Source organism: Suricata suricatta, chromosome 13 (genome assembly GCF_006229205.1).
Source record: "Suricata suricatta isolate VVHF042 chromosome 13, meerkat_22Aug2017_6uvM2_HiC, whole genome shotgun sequence".
Lineage (NCBI taxonomy): Eukaryota > Metazoa > Chordata > Mammalia > Carnivora > Herpestidae > Suricata > Suricata suricatta.
The window spans coordinates 76788531-76810222 of NC_043712.1; positions in this window are offsets into that span (position 1 = coordinate 76788531).

Sequence of the window (21692 nt, forward strand, 5' to 3'; positions counted from 1 at the left end):
GGTATCAATTATTGATGTCAAGTAATAAAATCTTATTGGGAATTGCAGAACATGGAAATGGTAAAGAATGTTAACAAAAAAATAGCTAGCATAATCCAATTGTTTAACAGATGAGAAAATCCAGACCTGGGGAGATACTCCAAGAATTCCCCAAATCACGTCATTGGTAGAAAGACAAACAGATTTGATATTTCTGTTCACTGTCCCTGCCCTCAAAATGTTTCATTTTGTCACTACTTGATAAAGTCACTGAAAGGGCTGAATTTTTTTTCTCTTCTCTGTTTTTCAGATAAAGCACAAAGAAAACTTCTCCCCCTTGAGAAAAATATTTTTATTACCCAAAATATTAGAAATGTTCTCTTCTGAGGCTTTCAATTAAAAATAGAAAAATAGACTAGTCTTTTCTTTTTTTTTTTGAATTTTCATTGCCAATCACATTTTTTTTTTAATTTTGGTCAAAACAGAACATTAGTGTTTGTCTCTTCCAAAACATGGAAACTCAGGACCAATTTTTTACTTATATATATAACCCATTGAATCCATAGCAACCCACCTTTGGGCATTGGTCAGGGACTAGAAATTAACTTGTGAGGGGGAAAAAGTGACTGAAATACTAGAAAGACTGAATAAATAAACAATTAACAGTACTTACAGCTGACTTTTCCAGGTATTTTTGCCAAGATGCCTAGGGTCATTGGTAAATAGTTCTCGTGTAATACCATCAAAAAGATCTAGCCATAGAAATATATCAGAAATTGTGATATTTACTTAGCAAAAAGTACAAGACTTGTACGATGTGTGCTCATGTATATTTATCAAAATGGGTCAAAATATAATGTAATAAACATCTAAAAAAGGAATTAGAACCAGATTCCATATCCTCTGGTTTTTAAAATGTATTTTCTTTCTGCTAGAAAAACATCTATAAAAATTGATTTGGCATAAATAAATGTGTACACTTGTTAACTCCACCTTCATCTTGGGATCCAACATTCCAATAATAATGAGCTCCTTTTTAGCCCTAAGCCTCATGGTTGCTTCCCCCAAGAGAAATGGTGGGTGTGTCCAGTCCTGTGGGGGAGCAATTCTGCTCTGCTCTTGCTGGAAATCCTCACCCTGCCTGGGAAGGATCAGACTGGCACTGGCTTGGGAGTCACTTGGGTAGTTGTCTAGGTAAACTGTAAAATATTTACTTCAAAGCTTCTGTGATGCTGCATCCCACTGGTTCTTCTCAAGACTCTCTGATTTTCTGTTTCCTCACAGATACTTTTCTCTCATTTTGTCACTAAACACTGGGATTCTTCTGGGTTCCAGACTTGGTCCCTGGTTCTTCTGACCACCTACTCACCTGAATGATTTCATTCCCCCTCAGGGTCTTGACTATCACGCACAAGGGACTTCCAGATCCATGCATTCAGCACAGCCCCTCCCAGTCTACAAAGAGTCATATTGAGGCCTCTTGAACAGCCCAATCCAATAGCCCTTGGACACCTCCAATTCATCTTCTCGAACACCAAACACATGATCTGTTTTCATCCCACAACTGCTCTGTATCCTGTGTTCTTTCTCACTCAGAAAAATCAATTACCCAACTCAGAAACTTCTGAGAAAATTCTCAGCCATTATTCTTCCACTGGATTTTTACCACTGAATCTGGATTTTTACTGGGAGCGTAATGAAAGAGTCTTAAGATGACACTAGCCTTATTTAAGTTAATAAATTATTGTACTTGACCGTATAACACTAGTGAAAGAATACACTTAAGAGCTCTTCCTGAGCACTACATACCCACAATCACCGCCATCACCACCACGCCTGGCTGTCTTACCTGGATTTTTCCTCCCAACTAAAGCTTTCAGCAGACTCGCGGTCATAATTATGCATGGAAAATTCCTAATTTGGGTAATCTTGTCTATACACAGCTACACAAAAGCAGCCAACACCACAGATTGCATGTGCTTATTTAAGAATACAAAAAACAAACAACTGAGTATGTAGATACATATTCTCACTTCCTTTCATGTGTCTATTTATACTTTGATTCTCCAGAACTAAGAAGTAAGAGAGGAGGAAAAGGCTTGGGGGAAAGTTCCAAAAATAAAAAGGGAGGGGAGGGGTTGGGTAGGAAAAAAGGTGAAAAAGTACCGATACATTTTCCACTTCCACTAATTAAATCTAATCACTTTTGACAACTATTGTGTTGTGGGTTTATAAAGTCGGCTTAAAGGCTCCGTTCCTGATTAAATCAAATACAAGCGTACTAAAGTCACTCATGATAAAGCAAGCCCCATTAGACTGTTGAACTATAACAAGGATCCTCTTTCACAAATCAGTGTATTTCTATTTAACCAGAGCCTGCCACTCTGAAAATACATCAGTAATCATTCTTCTCTCTTTCTTGATCTTTTGCTACTTTCTCCAGGGCCTTCACTCAACTGTGGAGGTAGAACAATGACGTCTTTCATGTGAAAGAAAAAAAGAACACTCTCTGTGTGCAATGCTCTCTCTTCTTTTCTATATCACTCTGAACATACTAAAAGAAACAATAGGAAAGGATCAACCCCTTTTCCAGTGGTCAAAAGGTATTTTAGAAATAAAGGAAGAAATCCTTGAGAATGGCTTTGTGTCTGTCTGTCTTCCAATTGACTGTCACTGATAGTACATGTGAAATCTTTTCAATGTCAGGACTCCAAGTCCAGAGAAGACAAGCAAAAATATAGGCTTGGGTTTTCTCCTGAAAAGATATGGATGACATTTGGCTAAGATGACTGAGGGCCCTTGACATACAGACAGTTCCATAAGAAAAAATGCTGGCATCAATGGGATTTTGAATGTTTAGGCAGACAAATACAGACAACCTCCTATAAACTTGATCTTACTCAGTGTTTTACAAAATAATTCTATAAGATGAGCAGTGAGATCCTCGAATGTACATTTAACTTCAGGGTCAGGAGATAAGCCAAGTAAAACACAGGACCCTTTGAAATATTAGAACTTAGTGTGGATCAAGATCTCGGCCATTCCATGTTCTTCAGATGAAAGTAAAAGCAAAGCCAGACTATGTAGAAAGAGAACTTGTATGCGCAAAAGGTCTAATTTCTGTGTTGCTTCTAATCCATACACTACTCAAGAGGCAAAGGACTCAGGGTTCATTGTCTCTGCTCCTTTTTAAAAGTATGTTGCCTTCACTAAATATTTTGGGTCAAGGATCTTGCCTTAATACAGTGTTCAAAAATTTAAAATAGTATTCCTTTATACAGCTAAAGGGGCATAACAATTTTTTCGTCATTGATTCATTTTATTCTCACCTCAACAAGGGTGAGAATTGTGCCCATTCTGAGTCAACCAGGATGAGTGATAGTAATTCAGTTTTGTAAATGGAAAGTCCAAGTGATGGGGCAACTGAGAGAACTAAGCAAGAATCTTATACTTTGGAAGTCATAGGACTAACACCCAGTTTTTTGAGGGTCCAGCATTGCGTTAGCACATGAACAAATGATATTTAAATAATGTAGGAAGCTACATTTCATAAGAGCCAGCTTTAATCCAAAGTAACTCATCACAAAACAAAAGAAAATGTTCAGCCACATAATCAATATTCAGCCAAATGTGTTCGGAATGGAAAACCAATGCTGCATGAATGTACACTCGTTGATGGAGTTAATTATTCACAACTTCATCTATTTTATCCAAGGACTGTACTGAGAAAGCAGGGACCCCCGCTCTCCCACCACTTCAAGTGCTAACAGCTAATAGCAGTTTTAATATTGCTGATTTACACACCATAATAAATTTGTGTGGCTGCTCCTCCTTAGAGGCTTATTTACATGTGAAACAAAAGAAGGAGTAGTCATAAAGATTCTCTTTGTTCTGACTTTAGCTGGGAAAGCAGAGAGTCACCACAAAGATAATTACATTTGGAGCAGGGGGTATGTTTTTAATATATGATTAGGGTTCAATCAGCTGAAGACCACAATGCAATGGAGATTCTCCAGATTCTATATATTTTAATTCTGCTAACAGGCAGTCAGTATCCAGAATGCATTATATCAAGGGGATAAAATGTTATAAACTGGATTTGGGAAAACATGGACAGTGAGTTGAACACAAGAATCTAGCCTTGCTCCCACCAAGTAAACTTTGCCAAAACTAAGTAAAGGAATGGATAGATAGACAGACAGACAGACAGATAGATAGAAGTTTTCAAAGGTATATATCCAAACGTAAGTGGAGATAATACAACAGCACCATTTTCGAAAGTCAGAAAAGCAGACCGATGAATGCTAACCAAGGGGCCTGATAGGCCCAAGAAGGCCAAAACTAACCAGCAATGAAGAAAGCTGAAAACTTACTTCATCTTCATTTCAGAAAACATCAGTATCAGAAATTAGCAGCATCAGATATCTCTGGAACTGGGAATAAAGGGGAGGCAAGTAAAGAGCCGAGAGAAAAAAAGATTGGTTGGAGGCTTGAATGAATCATTGGATCTCTCTTTCTAGATTCTTTTGGCTAGTCCATGTGACTGAGTTCCTCCAAACAATGACAGATGAGCAGAAAGGTTAAAACAGAGTCTCTACTCTGGGGGAAGCCAAGTACAGTTGAGGATGTGAGTGTTACCTTATAAAATGCATAGATAAGTGAATAACTACCAGGCTACCAGCTTGCTAGCTAGTAGGCCTTGTGCTTCAGGCAGAATATTGAATGATATTTGTCTAGGTAATCAACCCAAATGGAAAGATTTACCATGAGCATCAGGGGCTTCTCCAGCAAGAGACGAGCCAAATTATAGGGAAACTTGGTATTGACAGGACCCATATGTGACCTCAGAGATTCCAATCAGGAAATGAGATTTCCCCCCAACTCTGAATCATGAGCAGCCCAGCAAAGATGACCAGAAATCAGAAGGGAAAATTCTAATAGGGAATGCAGATGTGAGAAAAAACAGAATGAAACCCCTGCAGAAAACAGTCTAACCAGAGAGAAGAAAACTTCAAAAATCACTCCTTTATATCCCCAAAGACAGAATTTTCATAGAAGCAGATTGCTACCAGCTAACTCACAACAATGAAAATAGAATAAGATTATTAAGGGGCGCCTGGGTGGCTCAGTCGGTTGAGCAGCTGGCTTTGTCCCAGAACGATCTCGCAGTTCGTGGGTTGGAGCCCTGCGTCAGGCTCTGTGCTGACAGCTGGCTCAGAGCCTGGAGCCTGTCTTTGGATTGTGTGTCTCCCTCTCTCTGACCCTCCCCTATTCACACTGTCTCTCTCTGTTTGAAAAATAAATAAAACATTAAAAAAATTTTTTTAATTATTAAAAAATGTATAAAAAAATCTGGGGTGGGGGGTGCCTGGCTGACCCAGTTGGTGGAACGTGTGAATCTTGATCTCGGGACTGTGAGTTCAAGCCCCACATTGGGAGCAGAGATTATTTGAAAAATAAAATATCTAGAGGCAACTGGGTGGCTCAGTGAGTTAAGTGTCCAACTTTGGCTCAGGTCACCATCTCACAGTTCATGAGTTTGAGTCTTGCATCAGGCTCTCTGCTGTCAGCACAGAACCTGCTTCTGATACTTTGTCCCCGCCCCCACTCTCTGCCCCTGCTCTGCTTGGTCTCTCTCTCTCAAAATTAATAAATAAACTTACAAAAGAAAAAGAGAATTGTTTTAAAAAATTCTGAGGGCAAAAAAAACTTCTAGAAAATAAAGTTTTATGGTAGTAGTGAAGAAAGTCAATAAAAGTTTTCAAAAGGAATGTTAAGGAAGTCTTGGGTAACATTATGAGGTCAAGGGATCCCAGAATTAATGCAGAATGTGACAATCTAACTGTATTCTAAATGTATAGAAACATCCTCACCAAAGGGAACTAAGGAGAAAAAATTCAGACCTTAGTAGCACTGCAAACAAATGGAGTCTGTAAAGCTAAAGGCAAAAGGAACCATACGTAAACATGGAACACTAGTTGATAAAATGGTTTCCCATTAGGCTGCCAGTCATTAAACCGTGATACATATGCACTGGGATTAAACAGTCCAGTAGGTGGGTGGGGGATTAGAGGACCAGTTTCCGGTCTGTTGGAGTGGGAATTTGCAGAAAAATGAGGGAAAGAGCCTGGAATAATCCATACGGTAATGGATTAAAGTTGGAGATACCAGTATGAACTCATATTTGGCTTAATATAGAGATAGATGTGACATATAGAAATATTTACAGAGGAGCACCCAGATGTCCCAGTTGTTAAACATCTGACTTCAGCTCAGGGCATGATCTCACAGGCTGTGAGTTTGAATCCCACATTGGGTGAGCTTGAGCCCCACTTTGGTTGATCCCAGCTTCTTTCTCTCTCTGCCCCTCATTCACTTACACCTTCTTTCTCTCTCTCAAAAAAAGAAAGAAATATTTACAGAAACACATATACATAGGAGTTGATATACACACGTTTCCTTGCTGTCATCAAGGTGCCAAAAGCGACACCACTCCAGTAACAACAAACACTCCAACGTTCCCTGATCCCATTCTCCTGTAAAAGACACCAAGTGTCCTTGGAGAAATGTCTAATTCTAAGTTTGGGGTGAGAAATATACAAGCAAGCCAGGAGCATCTTATAGTGCTCGAAAGTAAGGAAAAGCTCAAAAATAAGTAAATGAATACAATGTTGGGGGTATGTCAAAGGGACAAGGGAGTCAATGGAGACCTCCGGATAAATAAAACCAGCATAATCTAAACAACAAAATAAAGAAATATTTTGTTATAACCCAAGGTATAAAACAAATATTCATGAGTCCATACTGTTACAAATAAACAACTGACTAAATAAATGAGAGAGAAGAGAAAAATCTCCCATGCAGAAAAATTCCAAATACTTTATGTAGACACTCTGCTCTCTGGGAGACAGGCATAACTCTCCACCGAAGTGTGAACAGTGCACACTGACATCTTTTCAAAGAATACAGTATGGAAAGGGAATAAAATAGTCACTTTATGGTACAGAAATATGAGAAATACTATCTCACTCAGGGGATCCAGGTTAGCATTAAAAGTGATGTCGTGTCAATAGTACACACCCTTGACGTGAGGAATGAAAATGGCACTTGACCTCTGTAGTCCTCCTCCCCAAAACCCATAACCCCAATCTAATTATGAGAGAAACATCAGACAAATCCGAACTGAGGGACATTCTGCAAAATACCTGATTAGTACTCTCCAAAACTGCCAAGGCCATCAAAAACAAGAAAAGTTCAAGACATGTTCATAGCCAAGTGGACCCTAAGAATACATGACTCCTAAACATAATGTGGTATTCAGATGGGGTCCTACAACAGAAAAAAATGGTGTTAGATAGACTAAGGAGATCTAGAAAAAAAAATAGGGACTTCGGTTAATATGAATGTATCAACAGAGGTTCGTTAATTATAATAAATGTACAATACTAACAGAAGATGTTAAGAGGGGAGATGAGGTGCAGAGCCTGTGTACTTTTTATACAATATTTGTAATTTTTCCATTAATCTGAAATTGTTTTAAAATTAAAAATCCATTAAAGTATTTTTTAATTGTTACCTATTTTCTTATTTTTTTAATGTTTATTTATTTATTATTTAAAGCCAAATCAGTTAACATATAGTGTGATAATGATTTCAAGAATAGTAAAGTATTTTTTAATTGGAAGATTAAGATACTAAAATATCTGAAAAATTAGAAAAAAATACAGATAGAAAATATGAAAGAAAAACAGCAGTAAGAGCCACAGAAGTTATAGACATAATGTCCAGTGTTCAACAAAAGGTGATCCAGAAAGAGGGAAGAGAAAATAGAGGTGATAGTTATCAAACTAAAAATAGAAGAGAAATTTCCAGTACTGGTGAGACTTAAGATTAAAAAGCCCATTAAATACGGAACGTACTATATGGAGGGAAATTAAACTTACACTTAGTCACATAATTTTAAAATATCAGAACATTAAAGTCAAAAGGTAATTCTAAAAGCTTCTGTGAAGAGACAGATAAATAAAATAGGTCACTTGTAATGAAAAGACAATTTTATTACTAACAGCTTCACTCAACACTGGAAGACAAATCCCCAAGTAAAATGTTTTTAACCCTAAAATTTTTAACCAAACCAAACTACTAATCAATATAAGGGCATCTTAGGAAGTTTACCTCCCCTGTACCCTCTCTTAGATATTAACTTTGGGGCTTTTTCCTATAAAATGATTTAGTCAACCAAAAAGTAGGAAGACAGTGGATCTTGGACAGGGCAGATTCAGTTCAGGAAGTGATGAATGAAAGTCAGGACAACAGGTTTGCAGCCATTCTAGATAGCAACTGGCCCTTACTTAAATAGGAAGATTCCAGAAAGGAGGTATTCAAGAAAAGAGAGAAATCCATGTATTTGATCCGTGAGACTTTAGAAGAGCTAAAGATATGATAAAAAGCAGATGATGAAAGGCAAAGAAAGGCAATTAGAAATTCCAGAAAAAACAAAAGTCTAAACAAGAAAGTAAATATGTTTAATGAAACCATGAACAATATTAACATAACCATAACAATGCAAGCACTATTTACTGGAATTTATCCTTTAGAATCTATCTATCGACAAAGCACAGAGACTCAATTACAATTCCAAAAGAGAAAGCAACCATTATCAACCATAACCAAATAAAAGAATAGGTAGAGATGACAGAAGTTGGAAAGTAAAAGGAATGAGGAAAGCTGAAAATAGTATTGGTGATAATGTCTCAATAGTTCAATGCAGGAAATTAAGAGATGGTACATATAATGGATTTTTTAAAAATTAAATTATTGGGGCGCCTGGGTGGCTCAGTTGGTTAAGCATCCGGTTTCAGCTCAGGTTGTGATCTCACGGTTCGTGGGTTCAAGCCTCGCGTAGGGCTCTATGCTGACAGCTCAGAGCCTGGAGCCTGTTTCAGATTCTGTGTCTCTCTCTCTTTCTGATCCTCCCCTGCTCATGCTGTCTCTCTCTGTCTCTCAAAAATGAATAAAAAAACAGGAAAAAAATTTAAAAATTAAATTATTATAAATCATTATAATTAATTAAAATTATAAAGTTAACCAACAGAGGAATTAAAAAGAGGCACAATTATTTGGGAAGCAGAGCTAGGATGGTCATGTAAGTACACTAAATCATCTTCTGTTAAATAGGAACACAAATACTCTTTAAAACTGTCAAATCACGAAATTAACAGTATAAACATACTTTTAGACAAATTGAAACGACACCAAATAACCCAAACCTTTAAGAATTAGGTATGATTTTTTCTGGAGGATGAGACTAGGGGTGGGAAGGGATAAGGCACTTGCCCTTTGGTATTATTTGAGATTTGTAGCTAGCAAGTGCATGTATTACTTTAATAAAGATAAGGTAAGACCTCCTTTTTAAATGACTGAGATGTCATCCTTGCCCTGAGGAGTCCAGTACAGAAAACTGGTAACTAAAGTGTAAGGGAGGGAGGGAAGAAAGGAGGCAGAGAAGGAAGATGAAAGAGAGGAAAGGACTGAGGGAGGTGACAAAGTATTTATTGAAAGACCACCTGTGCTGTCCACTCTCCTGGATGATTTACATACACTATCTCATTTCAACCCTCTGACTTTCTAGCGGCTTCCTCTTTTTCCCTCTGAACAATGGAGACTGGAAAAGGTAGGCAATTTATTCAAGATCACAAAACTCCTGTGTGCCAGAGTCAGGAATGATCCCTAGTCTATTAAAGTCTAAATACGTCCACTTTCTCTTAGAGCAGTGGGTCAGCTCAGGGCAAAGGATATTTGGATATCAGTAAGATTTCTAAGATAAAAGCTGCCTTCCCACCAGAAAAGTCATAGCCAAGGTTAGGCCAGTTAGCGTACAGACCCAGGATACGGCGGGCAGGGCAAGTTCCAGCCCCTTGGTGAGGCCTTCTCCGGAGAACCCGATTGCTGAAGGCCTTGTTTCAGACCTTCATGTTGTATCTGACACAGTCAAAACTTTTAATAGCTGGAAGGATGAATGATTCATCTGAACCCATCCTAGGAGTCATGAAACCTTTCTCTCTGTTGGCGCTAGACACAAGATTAACTAGGAAGAGTGATGGCATCCTGCGGCTCCTTCCTATCTTCCTGTTCTACCTCCCTGACTCTCACCGATGAGATCTGGGGCTGGGCTAATTTGGTCCCGTTATTTCTCAGCTGGGCCCTACCTTGAAAATCTTTTTAGGCATTTTTGGTCCTCGGATTATTCCTTTCCTTGGAGTCATCCTGTTAAAATTGCTCACCATCTCCTTAAACTCTCAATTCCCCTTCCTTCTCCTCTGCACCTCTCCCTTCCCTTCCACCTCCCCCTCCTCCTCCTTTTCTCTCTCTCTCTCTCTCAGCTGATAATTATGCCTACCATTTCTCCAGGAAACACAGACCACAGGCCTTACAAATCTAGTCAACCTCTACACTCATCCATTCTTCCTCTCCTCCTATGTCAGAAACACGGGTCTTCCGGCCAGGCAAAGCGGACGCCTTCACCTGCACTTTCCCACATTTCTGGAATCCACACCACCTCTCTCATCTCCTCTCTGTGTTTCCCTCCCCTCCTTCCCCCAGAGCACTCTTCCCTGACCTGAAAACATAACTAAGCTTCGCCAGTACTGTCTCTGTCTTCCTGGTCCCAGTCCTTCTTCCATAGATATTTGTGGAGCACCTGCTATGAACCCAACACCACACAGGATGAAGAGACTATTTTGGTGCATGAAGCGGGCCTGCCTCCAGGGAGTTTACAGTCTAGTGAAGGAGAAGATGGTAAATAAGCAGTAAGCATAAAATGAAAAATTTCCTCAGATCCTAGGAAGGAAACAAGCAGGGCACAGGGAGAGAGAATAAAAGGGGGTCCACCAACTCAGGGTGCCCAGGAAAGGCACCTGTAGCTTAAATAGTCTCTTATTTAAAGTATAAAAAAGAAAGGGCTCTTTGAATTCCACCCCTTTTATCACTGGAGTTTAGGCTGTCATATTTCAACTGGGTTTTAAAAACCTTTTTACTTTTTTTAAGTGTATTTATTTTGAGAGAGACAGAGACAGGTGAGCTGGGGAGGGGTAGAGAGAGGGAGAGAGAAAGAGAGAGAGAATCCCAAGCAGGCTCCGCACTGTCTGCCCAGAGCCCAACGCAGGGCTCAAACTCACAAATCTGTGAGATCATGACCTAAGCCGAAATCAAGAGTCAGAGGCTTAACCGACTGAGCCACCCAGGCGCCCTAGTTCTAAGAAATTCTAAAACACATTCCTTGCTTACAAAGTCCACCTTTGGGGCCTTCTCACATAGTGCTACTCTAGTTGAGTTTCTTTTTTTTTTTTTTAATGTTTTTTATTTATTTTTGGGAGACAGAGAGAGACAGCACAAGCAGGGGAGGGTCAGAGAGAGAGGGAGACACAGCATCTGAAGCAGCCTCCAGGCTCTGAGCTAGCTGTCAGCACAGAGCCCGATGCGGGGCTCGAACCCACGAACTGTGAGATCATGACCTGAGCCGAAATCAGACGCTTAACCGACTGAACCACTCAGGCACCCCTCTAGTTGAGTTTCTAAAGTAGATCAAATCTCTTCGGTGCCCTACTGAAGCCGGCAATGGCTTCCCCATACCTGCAAGCTCTACTGCTTCTGCCTGATGTTTAAAACACCCGAGTGGTCAAGAAGGGACTGTGAGATGACTGTATGAACAGTCCAGTGCTGTGAGGAATGCTTTGTGCTGACTCCCATTTCCAGAGCTCTCGTGGGCTTGTCGGTTTTGCCAGTCTCTGTTTTAATTTGTTCTGATTGAACAGCCACCCAATGGGAAAGGTAGAGCAGCAGCGTTCTCCTCCTTGACCCCTGGGGGCTCCTCAGAGGAGGCTGGGCTGTGGACTCTGCAAAGTGGAGCAGGAAGGGACTGAGACTGGGGAGAAAGGAAGGGCCACCTGGAGCAAAGAAAGAAGCCCTGGGAGATGAGGCAGGGAGGAGATGGGAGTGTGGCCTCGGAGATATAACACGGTACAGCTGCCTCTCTCTTGGCCTCTTTCTTCCAGCCATCGCAGGAGACCAGATTTAGCCTGCTTCCTTAAAATGCTCTTCGGGAAACTCGTCAATTAAAGCAAAACAAAAATAAAGTGGTTGCAATTCTCATTTGGTGAAATGAGTTTCTGTGAATTGGCCCTGGAGTGGCTCTGCCTCAAGGGTCCAGGGGAATTTGACATTCTGCGTGTTTGACCGATTCTGCTATGGGGGAAGTGAGTTATGTGGGTCAAGTTTAATGCCATGGGCGGAGGAGATTCTATCCTGCTTCCTTTTTAGTGTTTGGGAGGATACTGCGTCACAGGTTGCTTCTGCATCAGCTTGTGGATAGCAGAGGGTGGGCCTAAATTTAGCTCTCCCCAGCAGCCCCGAAAAGGAATATGGAACTCCATCGAAGGCTTGACTGGGAGCTTGCTGGCAGCTATCTTGACGAAGCAGATGAGGTAACCGGCCACTGGCGGACCAGAGCTGGCTCACGGAACTGGCGGCTGACTGTTCCGTTGTCAGAAATTTACAAGCCAATTGCTGAACGCAGAGCTTATTAAAAATTAAATTATTCAAACTTATAGTTAGATAGGATCTATTAAAAATAAAGATAATTAAATATTCAACATTTTTACTCCATAGTTATTTTATGGCCTCTTGCGTTGGCTCTTGAGAGTATTTACATCTATTGTATCTCTACGATGCATCTCTTCCCAACTCTGCATTCAGTGACATTGCCCTGTAGCTTGAAATGCCAAAGTAGGACTATTTAAACTATAGAAGTCTTGAAATACTACAAATCTCTTACTCAGCACTGCTCATCGTTTTTGCAACACACCACTGCCTATGGTCTACACAGCAGGTTAGACGGCACAAGCAGCCTTGAGCAGTCACACTGGGCCTTTGCAGTGACAATAAGCCAGGACAAAGTCAATAAGAATGAGGATGGTCCACGAGCTACACCCGCCGCAGGTGTCAGTGTCACACTCCAGCAGCACACCAGGGGATGGCTCCAGCTCCCTCAGTGATCAGCAAGGCAGGGAGCAGGCCAAAATAGCCATGACGCAGCGGAGACTAGCAAGCATTCAAAGGACACCAAAGACGACCCCAACCTCCCTCTGCCACCATGAGATCACGTAAGTTTCACATTCAGATGCCGTCATGGAAGGAAACAGAGGGAGGAAGCAGAAATCTGAAAAACTGAGCTCTTTACCCAGAAGAGGCAAAGAGTTTACCTAAACAAATTATTTTCTTTACAGAGTTGAATGGAAGTCGTCTGGTAGGATTGAAATTGCCCTTATCACCTAGGTTTAGCTGACTTGGGAGGAGGTGATTGAGGGGGGTGCTCTTTGGTGAGGAGAGACCAATTATGGAGGAAAGGAGCCATACTTTGTTGGTTTTGCACATTTAAGAACAATGTACAGTAAAATCTTGGATTGCGAGTAACTTGTTCTGTGAGTGTTCCTCAGGATGAGCAAACATTTCTAATACATTTTAACTTGAAAAATGAGCAATGTCTTGCCATACAAGTAGTATGTTCTGCTGAACACCACATGATCACAAGTGAGCCCGTGGTTCTTGAAATTCCCTTTGACGGGGCGCCTGGGTGGCTCAAATCGGTTAAGCGTCCGGCCTCGGCTCAGGTCATGATCTCACGATTGTGGGTTCGAGCCCCGCACCGGGCTCTGTGCTGACAGCTAGCTCAGAGCCTGGAGCCTGCTTCAGATTCTGTATCTCCACCTCTCTCTGACCCTCTCCTGCTTGTGCTGTCTCTCTCTGTCTCTCAAAAATAAATAAATAAATAAATAAATAAATAAAAAGAAATTCGCTTTAATATGCGAATGCTTTGGATTACAAGTATGTTTCCGGAATGAATTATGCTTGCAAACCAAGGTTTTACTATGTGAACTTACACCCTTGCTGCCTTGGTGATATTGAGCTTTTATTAAGCAGTAAGTACTATTGGCAGCCTCCATACGCAGATGGAATAAAGAAGGCTCAGAGAGTTTATGAAACTTACACAGTGTCACACAGCCAAGACATAGAAGACGGGCCTTGGAGGGAAGGTTGGATGACTACAGAGATTGAGTCCTTTTGTTCTACAGCCCATCACCAACCCTACCCAGTCCTCACTCCGGTCATTCTGTGTAGGTACTGCCGCATGACTAGGACCAACCAGGGAGGGGGCTCCCTCACAGGGAAGCATCTGGAACAGACAACCTGGAAACCAAGGCAAGGCAGGAAAGCTATTACTTGAGAGACTGACCATCAATATTTTAAGGCCTAGGACAAGAAATGAAATGTTACTGGAAAGGAAATTGAGGTCAGAGGGTAAGTGCACACATCATGAAGAAGGGAAATGGGTGATAACGTTGGCAGCTAATAGACCTGAGAGGCAAGCAGTGACTAAGGTGTGGAGCAGAGAGAGTGGACCAGGAACACTGACCTGGCATTCCTTTCGTGCGGTGCCCGGCACATCCCGCCGGAGTCTCGGCAGCACCGTAAAGGAGCCAAGGCAGCCATGAGACCAGCCTTTCTCCAAAGTGTGATTATTACTCATACATTCCCTCCCACCGCCCAGCATGCTCCGAGACTGCTTGCTCCGTCCTCCTCTTCTTTGTTTTGAAAAAGAAGTATTTTCATTAGCTTATTACAGTAATTCATGCAGACAATTTTAGAAATTGAGACAATACAGAAGGGCTTATCAGAAAAAGCAGTCATCCCCCCGCCCACCCCTCCCCCTTCCAAGCCCAATTCTCCACACTTCACACTCGACTTCTGTAAATTTCCAAACACCTCATGCCCTCCCATGACTCTCACAGGACAGGACGGGCTGAAGCCTGTCCCAAGATTTCTTCCCCAGTTTTATTATCTCAGAAAGAGTGGGAGGAGCCAAACATCAAAGTCCCAAGATATAGAGCTTCGATGAAGAAAACAAATAGACTGAGGTCCCAAGTAGGCACAAGAGGGAAGAGAGACTCTCTCCAGCTCCCTTTTGTCTCACTGATTTCCATGGGCGGGCGGATGGCTTCTCCCCATTGTCTGGTGTATATTGTTTATTTTGCCAGCTCAGGGGAATGAGTCAGCATCTCCCTCCTTCTTTATTTCCCATCCACTTCTACTGCAGCTCTCTACAGCCTCACAGACTCCCTTTGAGGTTAAGAAGAACCTTAACCATTTGAATCCAAAGGCACTTTTTTCCATCTCAGTAGCGGAAGCTTGTTCTGGGGTTTGGTGCTGCAAAACCTTAAGAATCCCTTTGTCTACTGTCCTTAAGGACATCATCTGCGCATTCATTCATTCAACAAATATTTGCTAAGCATCGACGCTGACAGGCATGTGCTCAGCGTGATGGACACAGTCTAATGGGCAGTCTGTGCCCTCCTTTTGCTAATGGCTTAGAGGGAAGTCAGACGGAAATGCTGCTACCAGGCAGTGTGGTGAGAGCACTCACAAAAACAAGGTCCATAGAAACATCTGGAAGGGCACTGCCTTGCCGACTGAGAGGTGGTGGGGGCAGCTTTCCAGAGTTGGGAACCTAACCTGAGTTTTAAAGGCCAAATCTGAATTAGATGGTTGATCGAGGCCATCAAGAGCATGTAGGGGAGTTGAATGTGGTTGGAGCAACCTTCCTGTGATTGGGACCCAAAACAGCTGATGGATATTCACAATATCTGAACAATGTCTGTCAAGTTTCTATATCAACATCCTAAACCCTGATTTTTAGACAGTGGCCCTTGTATCCCCGATTTGGGGATGTTATAACAGATTTGGGATGTTATAAACCAGTTTCCCAGTTTGAGAGCTATCTTCATACCCAGGCTTCTCTAGAGTTAAGTAAGCAATTCTATTCCAGCAGCCAGCCCTCTCCTGGCTCTTTAGCTCTCTTAGGCTTTTGGTTCAATTTCCTGCATCTGGAGGCTTATTTCCAATACTTGTTTTCATTCGGATGCTTCCTTCCTTAGCCCTCCAAGGCCCTAAAAGAGGAAGCAAAGTGCTTCTCAAAGCTGCATTCCCACTGTTGCAAGCAATTAGATGAAAGATGAAGAGAGCAGACAGTAGGACACATGGAAGTCCCCCAGAACTCCAGCCAGTCTCCCCCTGAAATTCCACTTGGATATTTCATCCCTTTGTCTAAATACTTGGGTAGCTGTTAAGCCAAGACTCACCCCAGAAAAATATTTGGAGCACATCAGTTCCAAACTTTTTTCTATTGATGGAAAAATAACATAGTAACACAGAACCATAGAAAAGTGGACACCACTAAAGAGAGGAAATCATTCAGATCTGAAAATCTGAAAGATTGAAATGGCATGACTTTGCCTGGGATTAGACCTCCCAGGAAAGAGAGAGAAGAGAAAAGAGATGAGAGAAAGAGAGTTCGCGAAGGGAAGGGCAGGGGTCTGGGCAAGGGGACAGAGAAATAACATGACACAACCAGGACCATGTAAACCAGGACAATTTTATGAAAAATGTACATTGAAATAGGTACTGAAGGGCCCCTCTTGGCTCAGTCAGTTGAGCACCCAACTCTTGATTTGGGCTCAGGTCATGCTCTCACAGTTTCAACCCCTGCATCAGGCTCTGCGCTGAGCATGGAGCCTGCTTAAGATTCTCTCTCCCTCTTCACCTCTCCCCTGCTTGTGCTCTAAATAAATAAATAAGTAAATAAATAATAATAAATAAAATGAAATAAAATAAGGCTAAAAGAGACAGGAAGATAAGATAGCAAATGATGGGCGATACCACACTTAGCTCATTGAGAATCATTTTATCTTTGGCTAGTTGTAAAAAAAGAAATAAAAGCCATCCAGATACCAATCAAATGTGTCATTTTCTGCTGTCCTCTACACACACTTTTCTCGGCTAACCCCCAGCCTCAGCATGGGGGTTCTAGGAGAGAACATACTGCACCAGGAGTCACAGGAAGGACAGTGGAGTTTTGCTCATTTTCACGGATAAAATTAAGTTTCCTTTCTTCCATTTTGTGAATTCCTTCTGAATATTTCTGAAATTACTCCTTCACCCTACCCTGCCTCATTTTCTTGGGAGAATAGTCAATTGAACAGAGAGTCTAATTGTTATCCACGTATATAAAAGAAAGGGATTACGGTGGCTCTGAGAGGAGGTGTCACCCCAGAATTCATTCATGTCATGAAAAATTCTACACAGACACATGCAGTCATATATAGACACACACACACACACACACACACACACACATCTACACACCACCTCCAGGAGCCTTGATCTCAAAAACAGCATTTCACTATCAATCCACTAAAAAGACAAATACCATTTCAGCCTAGATGAAGACACTTATTTCCAAAATGTCTGTTGGGCACACACTGGTGGCCCTTCTCTGCATATTTCATCAATGTAGAGCCCAACAAGGAATTGGAGCATCGTGTTCTAGAGATCAACCCTCTGGTGATGAAAGGTCTGTTCTGATTGTTCATCCAGCATTCAGAAGTTTATCTTTCCAATTCACAAAAATTCTCTGAGGGAGAATGTTCTAGTCGTGTGTATCTCCTGACAAAAATAGAGAGGAAAATAATACTGTGCCCCCAGGAGTTTAGAATAAAGTTGATGAGAACACACACAGGAATTTTGAGGCGCCACTGGGGAGTACTTACAGATTTAATTGTAGGTGGTAAATTTGGAAAGCCATGTTACCGTGAAACCATTATTTATTTTTCTTCACAAGCTTTGGAAAGCACTGATTTGGAAATATGGATTTATTTTCCCATAGAGTCTTTTGGAAAACATGTTCTGGTTATTTTCATGATCCCAGCCTGCCTTCCTGGCTTTATATGGAAGCTAATTTCTTTTAGTATTATACTCATTTCCTCATCTGAGGCATATACAAGGTTCAACTACATCTCTCCAGAGTTTTACAAATATTCCTACTGAGGCTCTCTGGAGAAAAAATAACGTTAACTCCATGCAGGGAAGACAGATTACTAAGAAGGACTGTGGGTCAGTTTAGCACGAAATAGGGATTGTCCTTGGAGCAAAAGGGAACTAGTTAAGCAAGGGCATGGTAAGGTATGCATTGAGAAGGAACTTTTTTGACAGTGCCTAACACTGTTAACATTGTAACACACTGTTACAGTGCCTAACAAATTCTGACCCTGACTACCAAAGAATACTTAGGAAAGGAATTTTTTTCACTTTTTATTTTTTATTTATTTTTATTTTTTTAAATAGCTTATTGTCAAATTGGTTTCCATATAACACCCAGCGCTTTTCCCCACAAGTGCTCCCCACCATGACCATCATCCCCTCCCTCCCCCTCTTCCTTCAGTCCATAGTTTGTTTTCAGTATTCAGTAGTCTCCCTTGATCTGTGTCCCTCACTCTCCCCCACTCTCTTTTCCCCTTCCTCTCCCCATGGTCCCCTGCCAGGTCTCTCCCATTAGACCTATGAATGCAAACATATGGTATCTATCCTTATCTGCCTGACTTATGCTAAGGAAATGTTTTTAAAAATTATCCATTATATCATTTTAAAAAGTTATTTAGGTAGTAAGAAGTTTATAATGATAAAAGTCCTAAACTACACTGGGGGTGGGGGGGAGTCATGCTGAAAGCATCTCTATTATAGAGGTTTATTGCAAAGATACCTAAGAATGTAGGTTCCAACAAGATATTCCTCATTAGCCATACAGCCACACTAGGTCCGATTTCGGGTATGTGGCTGGCGTCCAGGAGCTTAGGAAAAATTACTCAATGCACCAGTCTGCAACCCAAGTTTAAATGTCCCAACTTCTTTTGTTCAACTAACAAAACATTTTTACTTTTCCCAGAAGGAACATGAGTGAATTTTCTATCACTCAATATGAAGTGACCTCGTGAGGTAGAGAAAAGGCCGAGATATCTCGGTGTAACAAACCAACTTCCCCCTTGTCTACATGCTCCACTTAAATTCTCTGCGGCCTGGGACAGGAGGGCTTGACTGATTAAGAAACAATGCTATATCGATTGTATCGGATTCTACGGGAAGGAAATGATTGGAGTCATCTTTCTTAAAAGGCTACTTGGTCACAATAACTAAAAAGGAAAGATACATGCAGCACAAATAGCAAGATATTAATGGCCCTAAGGTAAAAAGTAATCTAACAAATAAAAAGATGGAAACTAGAAATGGCAACTGGGAAAACAGAGGAAGACATTTTTCTTTTCAGGGAGGTCTACCCAGAAGTGTTGATAGAGCGTAAGCTCCCCCTTTTTACTAAGAACACTGCCCTTGCCCCATTGGTTACTATGGTTTGGACTGTGACCTAGACTCAAGCAATCCAGTGCTAGTACCAGGGACTCTGATTCTTGAGAAAGATGCAAAGACAAAGAGGTAAAATGAGAATCTATTCTCAGTGGTATCAAGAGCCCCAAGATGGTGGCATTGGGCTGGACAGATGTCTGGGACAGCATATTAACATCTTGCCCTATCTGCCTGGCCCTCCTTTACCAAGCCTGGTTCTCCAACCATCTCACTGATTCCACAATTCCATATCCAGCCAGCAAAGTCCATTCCCATATAGCTTTTTTAAAAAGTTTTATTTATTTAAGTTATCTCTATACCCAGCAGAGCCGTATGATCCTCCGACAGAGCCAGGCAGGCACCCCAGGCCAGAATTAACTTTTGGGGCTTGCAGCTAAAATCCCTGATTGATAGAGGAAATGAACCGACAGTTTCCAAGTGAAGCAACATATGTGGGAAATTAACGTAGAGAAAAATGTTCAGCTTCACTAAGGATCAAGGAAGAGTAAAGAAAGAGAATAAAAGATGCCTTTTTACTGGACTAGCAACGATTAAAAGAATTGTTAGAATCCAATGGTGACAAAAGCATAGGGAAACAAGGAACCTAATACACCATTAACATTAATGAACTTATTATACGTTGATGCAACTTTTCCAGAAGGCAGACTGGAAATGTGTACCAGTATTTAAACATGTACACTCTGATCAATGATTTCGCAAGTAGCAATTTATCTTTTTTAAATTGTTTTTCAATGTATATTTATTTATTTACTTATTTATTTATTTATTTATTTTTGAGAGAGGCAGACAGACAGACAGAGTGCGAGAAGAGAAGGGGCAGAAAGAGATGGAGACACAGAATCTGAAGCAGGCTCCAGGCTCCAAGCTGTCAGAACAGAGCCTGATGTGGGGCTCGAACTAGTAAACCACAAGATCATGACCTGAGCCGAAATCTGACGCTTAATTAGGCAAGGCACAGCATTAATATTTGCATGACTATAATGTTTATAATTAGAAAATGGAAACAATCTCACCATCCATCAACAAAGAAATTATTATATTATGATAAATCTTCAAAAAGAACATTATTCAGCAATTAATAAGGCCAAGTTCTATCTATATTTACTGAGAAACATCTTGAAAGCTTTTATGGAAGAGAAGAAAAGTTTGCAGAGACATAAATATTGTGTAATTTCATATCAAAACAGTGTTTTTCTGCCTAATATGATAGGCAGAATTCTAAGATGTGCCCCAGGACCTTTGCCCCAGCTCTTATATCTGTGATCATGATACATTACATGCAAAAAAGAACTTCACAAATGTAATTAAGATGACTAATCAGATGACTTTTCATCAGTTAAAAAGGAGATTATCCGGTTAGGCCTGATCTAAATACATGAGCTCTTTAATAGCAGGGCTGATGGCAGATGGAGAACTCAAAAATTCAAAGCACAAGGACTCACTGTGTCTTTACTGGCTTGAAGACCAAAGGCACCACATAGAAAGGATCTGATGTAGTTTCTAAGAGCAGAGAGTGAACCCCAGCCAATGGCCAACAAGGAAACAAGGACCTCAGACTTGCAGTCTTACAACTGCAGGGAAATAAAGTAAGCCAAGAATCCAGAAGAGCTTGGGAGTGGATTTTTCCCTGAAACCCCCAGCTAGGAGTATATATATGCATACATATACACACATATATAATCTCACACCCATGCATCACAGCAGAATGAGACCCTGAACAATAAGCCCTTCTAATATAATATAGATGTTATTGTTGCCTCTGGGTAGTGAGATTTTTTGAGGAGTGATATTTAGTTTCTATTTTATACTAATTCGTATTGCTTGCTTTTCTCCCCAAATATAATCAGAGAAAAATATTTTAATAAATGAACCACATGGAAACCAAGGAAGCCCCTCGACTCTCTGTGGATTTCTCCTGCAGCCCACACAGAGAAAAGCCTTCCGACTTCAACATCAGAGACCACGTAAGCAAGGCTTTAGGTGCACTGCTGTTTTTGTTTTGTTTGTTTCATTTTGTTTTTTTTCCCTAACCTACAATCATAAAGACTTTCAAGCGTAGAAAAGAAGTTAGTTCCTAGAATCAAGAAAACTGGGTTCAAATACAATGTTGGCCATCACTGTCGGATCTTTCTAGACCTGTTTCCTCATGTGGGAAATGAAGATATAATGATACTCATGTAAGGCTGGTGCAAAGATTAACCATAACAATGTCTTGAAAATATATAGAGTCATAACAGGTGGATAATAATAGCTAACATATATAGAGTGTTTAGAATTTGCCAGCACCATTCTGTGTGCTCTACATCTCTGCTACTGAAAATGCGATGTACCATGGGCATCATTAGCTGGCGGCTTGTTAGATGTGTAGATTCTCAGACTCAGGTGATGTATATATGCATTAAAGTTTG